Here is an 8,035-nt window from a genome sequence, read left to right as displayed (position 1 = left end):
AGTTGCATTGGTGTGGTAGTTATTGAGATGGTGGGGTTGGTGGAGGGAATATGACATTTTTGGTATGTCCTCTAGGAAAATGATTTTTTCTTTAAAATATTTTAGTGAGAAAGTGTTATTATGATTTATATATAAATATTATGTTTGTTTTGAATTTCCAAGAAATATTTTGATTCAGTTAATTAGTGGCAATTTGTTAATGAAAACATAACTGGTGAGAATTCATGGATCATAGTGTTACTGGGACTAGTGGGACTAGTCATCTACAGAGGTTCCCCCTAAACCCTGAGTGTTAGAGTAGTAGTAATATGGCCACCCTTTGAGGAGGAACCATCCAGACCTGCGAAAGGACCTGCAAGTAGAATGAGCCAGTCCAGCCTAAATGAGAGAGAGAGAGAGAGAGAGAGAGAGAGAGAGAGAGAGAGAGAGAGAGAGAGAGAGAGAGAGAGTTGGCATAGGCACCGTGTTTGGGCTTCATAGACAAAGCAATACAAAAATACAAAATAAGTTCAAGAAAGACAGGGCATTAACAGTGGCTGTGAAATGGTGAAACCAGGAAAGACTCTTGGGAGGTAGTACTTGAATTGTTTGAATAAAGCTCAGGATTCTTTAAGGTGAAAATAGAAATTAAAGTGTGAAAGAAATAGTCAAAAGGAGGGAAATCCTGCTTCCCTTCTAAGGTAACAGAGAACAATGGGATATATTATATTTGGATTTAAAGAAAGCCTTCAAGGGAAAGAGGAAAGCAAAATAGATACTCCTAATTTTAGAAACATTTAATAGAGTATGTATTTGGTTTTTTAAGGCTGAAGAAGTTGGAGTAAAAGTAGGGAAAATCAAAGCTGAAGTCTGTCTAGACAAAGTCAAAGTGATCGAGGAAGAAAAGCAGGTTAGGCAAGAATAAAGGCATTACCTACAGAACATTTAAGAGTAGAAAAGAAAAGTGATACTGTTAGATTTAAGGGAAATATTGTAACGGTGTTGAAAGAGAAATTGAGAATAATGGATGAGTGCTTTATTCAACTATTTCAAGGGCAAGAAAAAGTATAGAGAAAAAAGAAAGGATGTGAGTTAATGCTAGAGTACCAAGGGATTAAAAAAAAGGAAGGAAGCCCTGAAATTGAAGTGGGTAAAAAAGGGAAGTGTCCTTGGGCTTGATGACCTCCTTGTTGAGTTCAAGACTTTTGAAAACTTCCTAAGACCTTTAGCTACTACTTTCAGTGGCACAGAGAAGGAGGAAGAAAGATTGGACCTTTGAGGAATGTTAATATTTCTAAGGGTGGGAGGAAGCTAGCTATTAAATATCACAGACCACTAAAACTACTAAAGATGAACTGCATGAGTTCTATAGGAATGCCTAGAATAAAATAAAGGCACAATATACATGGTGTAGCCACAAACATGGGAAAATTGCTTAGTGTTGGGTTAACTTAAGAGAAATCAGTCAACAGATATGTCAAAGGGGAAAAATGAAAATAATTATGTTTGGATCACAAAAAAGGCCTTACTAGACAAATCATGATTTTCTTCTTAAAGCAGACATATGGTAGTCCAATTAATCTGCTAAAATATAAAATAACAGTAAAGGGAATGCCTTACCTGGAAGTTCCCTATATCAATGAAATCACAAGCCCAGTTCATAGCCTTAATCCCATCCTATTATATATCAGCTTTATCAGGATCCCCACCTGTGGATGGAGAAAGAAATTAATAAGGTGATAAGATGAGTGACAGAGGGCTATCCATGTGGTCCTTTAAATGAAATGTAGTCTCTTATGAAAATCCAGTCTGAGAGAAATGGAGGATAAAGCTGAAAGAGGGATAATGATCAAGAAAAATGACATCTCACTGACAACAACAAAAGAAGTGTCATGATTTAAAAACAACAACAACATCAAGGGACAGATAGATAGCTCAATGGAGAGAGCCAGTCCTGGAGACAAGAGATCCTGGGTTCAAATCAGACCTAATAGACTTGGGCAAGTCAATTAAATCCAATTGCCCAGCCCTGACTACTCTTTTGCCCTAGAACCAATACTTATTATTGATTCTAAGACAGAAGGTAAAATTATAAAAACAAAACAGAAAAAAAAACACATCAAAGTAGGTAGAATCCAAAAATATATATAAAGACATAAATAGGAGAAATGTCAAAAGTATGAAGGTGGCCAGTAGGATACTGGGAATTCTTCCCCTCTACAGCATCCCTTGGAAGTAGGCATCCAGCCTTTGCTTAAACATCTCTAGTTGGGGGTAGCTGGTGGCTCAGTGGACAGAGAGTCAGTCCTAGAGACAAGAGGCCCTGAGTTCAAATTTGACCTCAGATGCTTCCTAGTTGTATGACCCTGGGCAAGTCACCTAACTCCCATTGCCTAACCCTTACCATTCTTTTGCCTCAGAATGGCTACTTAGTATTAATTCTAAAACAGAAGCAAGGGTTAAAAAAAATTCCAGTTAAGAGGAACCACAATTACATTTCATGGCAGGCAATTTCAAACCTTTGTGTCTATAATTCTAATTATTTGAAATTTCTGCTTTACATTGAGCTAAAATATGCCTCCCTCCACCAATCTCATTTTTCTATGCAACCTCACTGTCTTTTCTTCTTCACACTAAATGTTTATGGTTGCTTCAAGTGATCCTCGTGAGATTTTAACTATCATTTCCATGCAGATAACTCACAGATCTATAGATTGAATCCCAGCCTTTCCCCTGAGCTTCAGTTTAGTTTAGTTTAGTTTTAGGGCTTTGGGGAATGATTCCATTTTGCTCTCCAGAATGGTTGTATCAGTTCACAGTTCCACTAACAGGTATTAGTATCCCAATTTTCCCACATCCCCTCCAACATTTATCATTTTCCTTTTTTCTCTCTATTCCAATTTATTAAAGAAGGGACCAACACTTCTGTGATATCAAAAACATCAAGGAGGGCTGAGGCTTAATAACCAGGATGTTGAAGAGAAGGAAGAGAAAGGCAAGAGCAATGCCAGCCTGAAGCCAGCATTTTATGCTGCTGAATGCCAGGAAGCAGGAGGGGGATGGCATTGACCAGCTGGATGCTGTGCTCCTTTCATCAGGCTTAGTAGCCTCCTGCCACCCCATATAGTCCTGGTGTCATGTCCTGGTGTTCCATTTTGCTTTCTCTGTTCTTTGGTTCTCTGCCCACTAGTACTGTGGACCACAGCTCAGGACTTTGCATCTTTAGTACTACAGGGTTGTGCCCTGGGCAAACTTTTGCTTTTGAAGGGCTCCAACCACATTGGGTGTCTTGGCTAGATAAACTTCTGCAAACTTCTGTATCCTGGACCCAAAGCACTGCAATGAAGGAAAGGGGACCAAGGATAGGGGTGAGTTTTCTTGTAAATCCATGTCAGGTCCTTGGATTGGTCAGTGCTGGCTCCCTGCCAGTAGTCAGGGAGGTAAGAGTGATAGGAATGCTGAGAGAGCTCGGGGTCAGAAAGCATCAGTTCATGGGTTTTTAATTTTACCTTCTTTTGGATTCTGAGTATTCTAAACCATGAAAACAGTTCAAGTTATGTTATCTTTGGCACATAATTCTGTGATGGAGAAGTCTGAGAGGTTATGGGGACTGGAGAAACTGTCTAATCATTTGTTTCATTGATCATGTCCTTTCTCACATAATCTACCTAAGAAATGGGTGCACCAACAAACTACTATTGTATTTAAAAGCCAAATCTAGTCTGTGATAGGAAAAAGACATAGACTATGCAACCCTATTGTTTACTATTTGCATACTTGACCAAGACTTTCCAGAGCTGCCCCACTAAGATGCATTAAACAAGGAAGAATTTTTTTGCACAGTGGTGAGTCTAGCTAAGAATTCACTGGAGAGAAGTGTTGTAGGAGACAGAAAAGCCTTAGATGTCTACACAGAGACTGAAACCATGGAGCGGTGATCAGTCCTGGTGATTTAGGGTTACAGCCAGATATTTTCCCCATAAGTCTTATTAGGAAGTAGGAAATTTTATTTCTGAAACTGCCTGAAAGAATTTTTTTTATGGGCTCTCGATTATGTATTGGAAAGCATACTATGCCAACCTAGCCAAGAGAGGAATTATTATATTAGTACATGGGGGAAATGGAGATAGGCAGTGGGGAGCTTGTTGAAGAAATACATTGAATAAGTGGGTTGAGATCAGAGAAAGACTACCATGGATCAGAATCATAAATATTTAACCTCAGCGTGGCTTTTTCTCAGTGTCTGGGAGAATGTTAAAATCATAATTGGGACTCATCATTCAGGTCAATCACGTCACCACAAATGAGAATTTGATGAGAGAAATCAACACACCCTTAACTCAGTTTCTTTAGGGTTTTCTAAACATGTGACTCATTCATACATGATCCTGCATGGCTTGTTTGGAGGTTGCCATCAGTGACCACACAGATCTATAATAAGGTCATAAACATAGTTTAGAAAAAGTGATGAGGCATTAAGATATATATTTATATATGTATCATATGTATATATTTATATATTATACACAAATATATACAAATATATCACATATATTATATATATGTTATATATTACATACACCATATATTACATATGTATTATATTAGTTATAATGTACATGTTATATGTTATTTTCCTATTTTACCCATAATTTTTAAATTTCTATTATATCATGATGATATACACACCTATGAATAGGGATTTAGTGCAGAGCGTGGTACATAGTAGGTTTTAATAAATGTTTGTTGATTAATTGAGACTGACGCCTTCTCTCTCTCTTATAGCCTTATAGAATTGCTTTGACTTTGGTGTCAAACTGAAATAGAAATTAATCATCCTATTTACCTGTAGATGTAAAAATGTCACAATTTAACATTATCCATCACATATTATGGGGACAGCTAGGTGGATCAGTGGATGACACACTAAAACTAGAGTCAAGACTGAGTTCAAATCTAGCCTCAGACATTTGCTAGTTGTGTGATCCTGGGCAAGACACCCCCATTTGCCTCAGCTCTTCTCTGTAAAATGGGAACACACTAAAGAAGGAAATGGCAAATCACTCCAGTATCTTTGCTAAGAAAATCCCATGGACTTTGTCCATAAGATCACAAAGAGTTAGACATGACTGAATGACTGAGAAATGATATCATGATGTATTACATTTTGATTTATTTTATTAAACATTTCTCAATAATATCTTATTCTGTTTCAGGCAGCTTTTTCAAGAGTTATGTTGGCCCCAAGTTTGACACCTCTAGTCTAGAGTACTGAGTTGTTAAGGGACTTATCCAGGGTCAAGGTCCCATACAGAAAGAAACCAGGACACATTGAAGTCTGGTTACACCCAGGAAGTAAAAATACAACCTCCACTGAATCATAGACCAGCCTGACTAGCTAGCTGGGTGACTGGACTGGATTGTCATAGTTGCCTGTCTGCTTCCTAAATACCCCCCAAAATCTTGGGAAAACCCTTGGAACCCTCGTGGAATAGACCTTGCACTCAAAACCATGGCAATACCCTAGCATGCACAATAAAATCTTTTTTAAAATCTAAAGATGTTTTTTTTCTCAATTCCATGTAAACAAAGATTCTTAATATTTGTGTTTTAAACTTTTGAGTTCCAAATTCTCTCCTTCCCTTCCCTCCTCCTCCTTAAGAAGGCAAGCAATGATGCACAACAAAATCTGATAGCACCTGCATCCTGGAAAATTGTATTCCCATTACTGAGTCCCTCCCATGGAGTATTGACTTCCCAAACTAAACAACCATATCAGCCTTTACAACTTCCTCTCAATTTCTGTCAAAGTAGCATGTCCCAACTTGATAGAATTAGGGGTGACAATAGTGAGAGTGCCAGAGGTGAGAGATGAGTTTGAGGCTCAGATTGCACAGAGTTAGCCTCCATTCACATCCACAGAGGCACATGCATTCCTTTTGATCGGCTGTCCCAAATGCCACTCCCTGGTGGGAAGCGGTCAGTCGTCAAGGCTATAGGTGCTGGGAAATGCCTGACCATCTGACCGCTACATTTCAAAATCCCCTTTCCTTATTGCCTGGCACTATTTATTACTCTGGACAACTCGTTCAACCATAAATTGTCCCTGTTTCCTCATGTATAAAATAAGTACACTGAACTTAACTCTACTATTGCATTCTACTCCATTCTTCAGCCTATTTTTCCTATTTTCTTGACTGAATCAAGTTAGAATCACACAATTTTACATCATTCCCAATAGATCAATAGTATATTTTCTGTCATTACCCACTCAGTAAATTCTGCAAGTTAAAAAAAAAGCCATCTATCTGAAAGGTTGTTGAGTCACATTTGGCTGCTGCTGATGCCCCAATAATAGGTGAATTTGGGGCAGTCATAGATTTGTTCAGGAGGCAGGTAGGTGGCTCAGTGGATAGAGCAATAGACCTGGAGTTAGGAAGACCTGAGTTCAAATAGGACCTCAGACACTTCCTGGGTGTGTGACTCTGAGCAAGTCACTTAGCCTCTGTACGCCTTAATCCATTGGAGAAGGAATTAGCAAACCACTCCAATATGTTTGCCAAGAAAACTCCATGGGCAGTATTCACCATAGGGTCATAAAGACTCTGACGTGACCGAACGACTGAACAATAGCAAGAGATTCATTCTCCTATGTTGTACTTATTGGCCCCACCAAACCCAAGTGATATGAATGTTTTGGGGAATTTGTGAGTAACACCTTTTCTCCCCGTCTTGCTGGAAGCAAAGAGAAGGAGGGGAGAGGCACACCCTCTCCTGCATGTATGGGCACCTTGTCGGGGCACTTTCACAAAGAGTTATGTTGGTATAGCAACAGCTTGATTGTTCGGTTGTGTCTATCGGTTTCGAAGCCCTTAGAGAAACAATGATTGTAGGGTCAGTCTCAGAGGTGATGTCATGATGACTGTGTATGCTATTCCAGGTCACACATTTGAGAAATAGGATGGAAAGTCACTTGTGGGCTGAGTTGACCTTTTTAGAAATAGATTGAAATTCTTATGATAATTTTTCCTATTGTAGGAGCACAAATGGCTTATGTTTGTGAAATAGGTCATCCATTCAGAGCATGTCAGTGGTCACAGCTCGGAGCAGAATCAGTAGATTTGAGTCTACTACTGACTAACCAAGTGAATTGCTTGAGGAAGTTTATATAAAATACTAAGATCGGGTCTATCTTATCCCCCAAAGCATTGACCACAGTGCCTTGCACATAATAGATACTGAAAGATATTTGTTAACCTGGCAAATGAATGAGACCTCAAAGGGAGTAAGTGACCTTGAGTCTCTCCCTGTACCTCCATTTTTCCATCTGTAAATGGGACAAAATTTGTTATGTGCCCTCAACCTATCTTATAGAAGTATTGTACAGATTGGTGACATAATGGAAATTTCTAGTTACATAAATAAGAAAGGTAGTGACTTGATTTGTGCAGTTTTTGATAGAGATATCAAAAACAACAAGAAGAATAATGAGGTTTATCATTCATACAGCTCCTTAAGCTTCATAAAGTACTTTGTATACATGACCTTATTTGATCCTAACCACTCTAATGAGATAGATGCTGTTATTACCTTTATTTTATAGATGAGGCCACAGACTGAGAGAGCTTAAATGACTTGTGCAGGGTCACAAAAGCTAGAATCAAAACAGAATTCAAACTTATGTCTTCTTGAATCCACATTTGCCATGCTAACCACCATGGAACAATAGCCAATTTGCTGTAAAGCTATGACTACGTCTTACTAAATCATGTTGCTTCTACTATGACCAAAGTTCAAAATGGGCTGATGAAACACAATTCCAATATCCTCAAGAAAATCAATCTACCGATGCCACATAACCTTTCTGAAGAACCATGACTAGGAATTAGTGAAAGAAAAAAAAGAGAATGGGGAACAGAGACAGAGAGAGGAGAGAAAGGGAGAGAAAGAGACAGAGAAAAAGAGTAAAATAGGAAGAGAGGAGGTGAGAGAGAGAGAGAGAGAGAGAGAGAGAGAGAGAGAGAGAGAGAGAGAGAGAGAGAGAGAGAGAGAGAGA

This window comes from Gracilinanus agilis, chromosome 4, assembly GCF_016433145.1.
Source record: "Gracilinanus agilis isolate LMUSP501 chromosome 4, AgileGrace, whole genome shotgun sequence".
Taxonomy (NCBI): Eukaryota; Metazoa; Chordata; class Mammalia; order Didelphimorphia; family Didelphidae; genus Gracilinanus; species Gracilinanus agilis.
The sequence above is the reverse complement of the archived record's forward strand: the minus strand, read 5'-3'. Positions refer to the sequence as shown.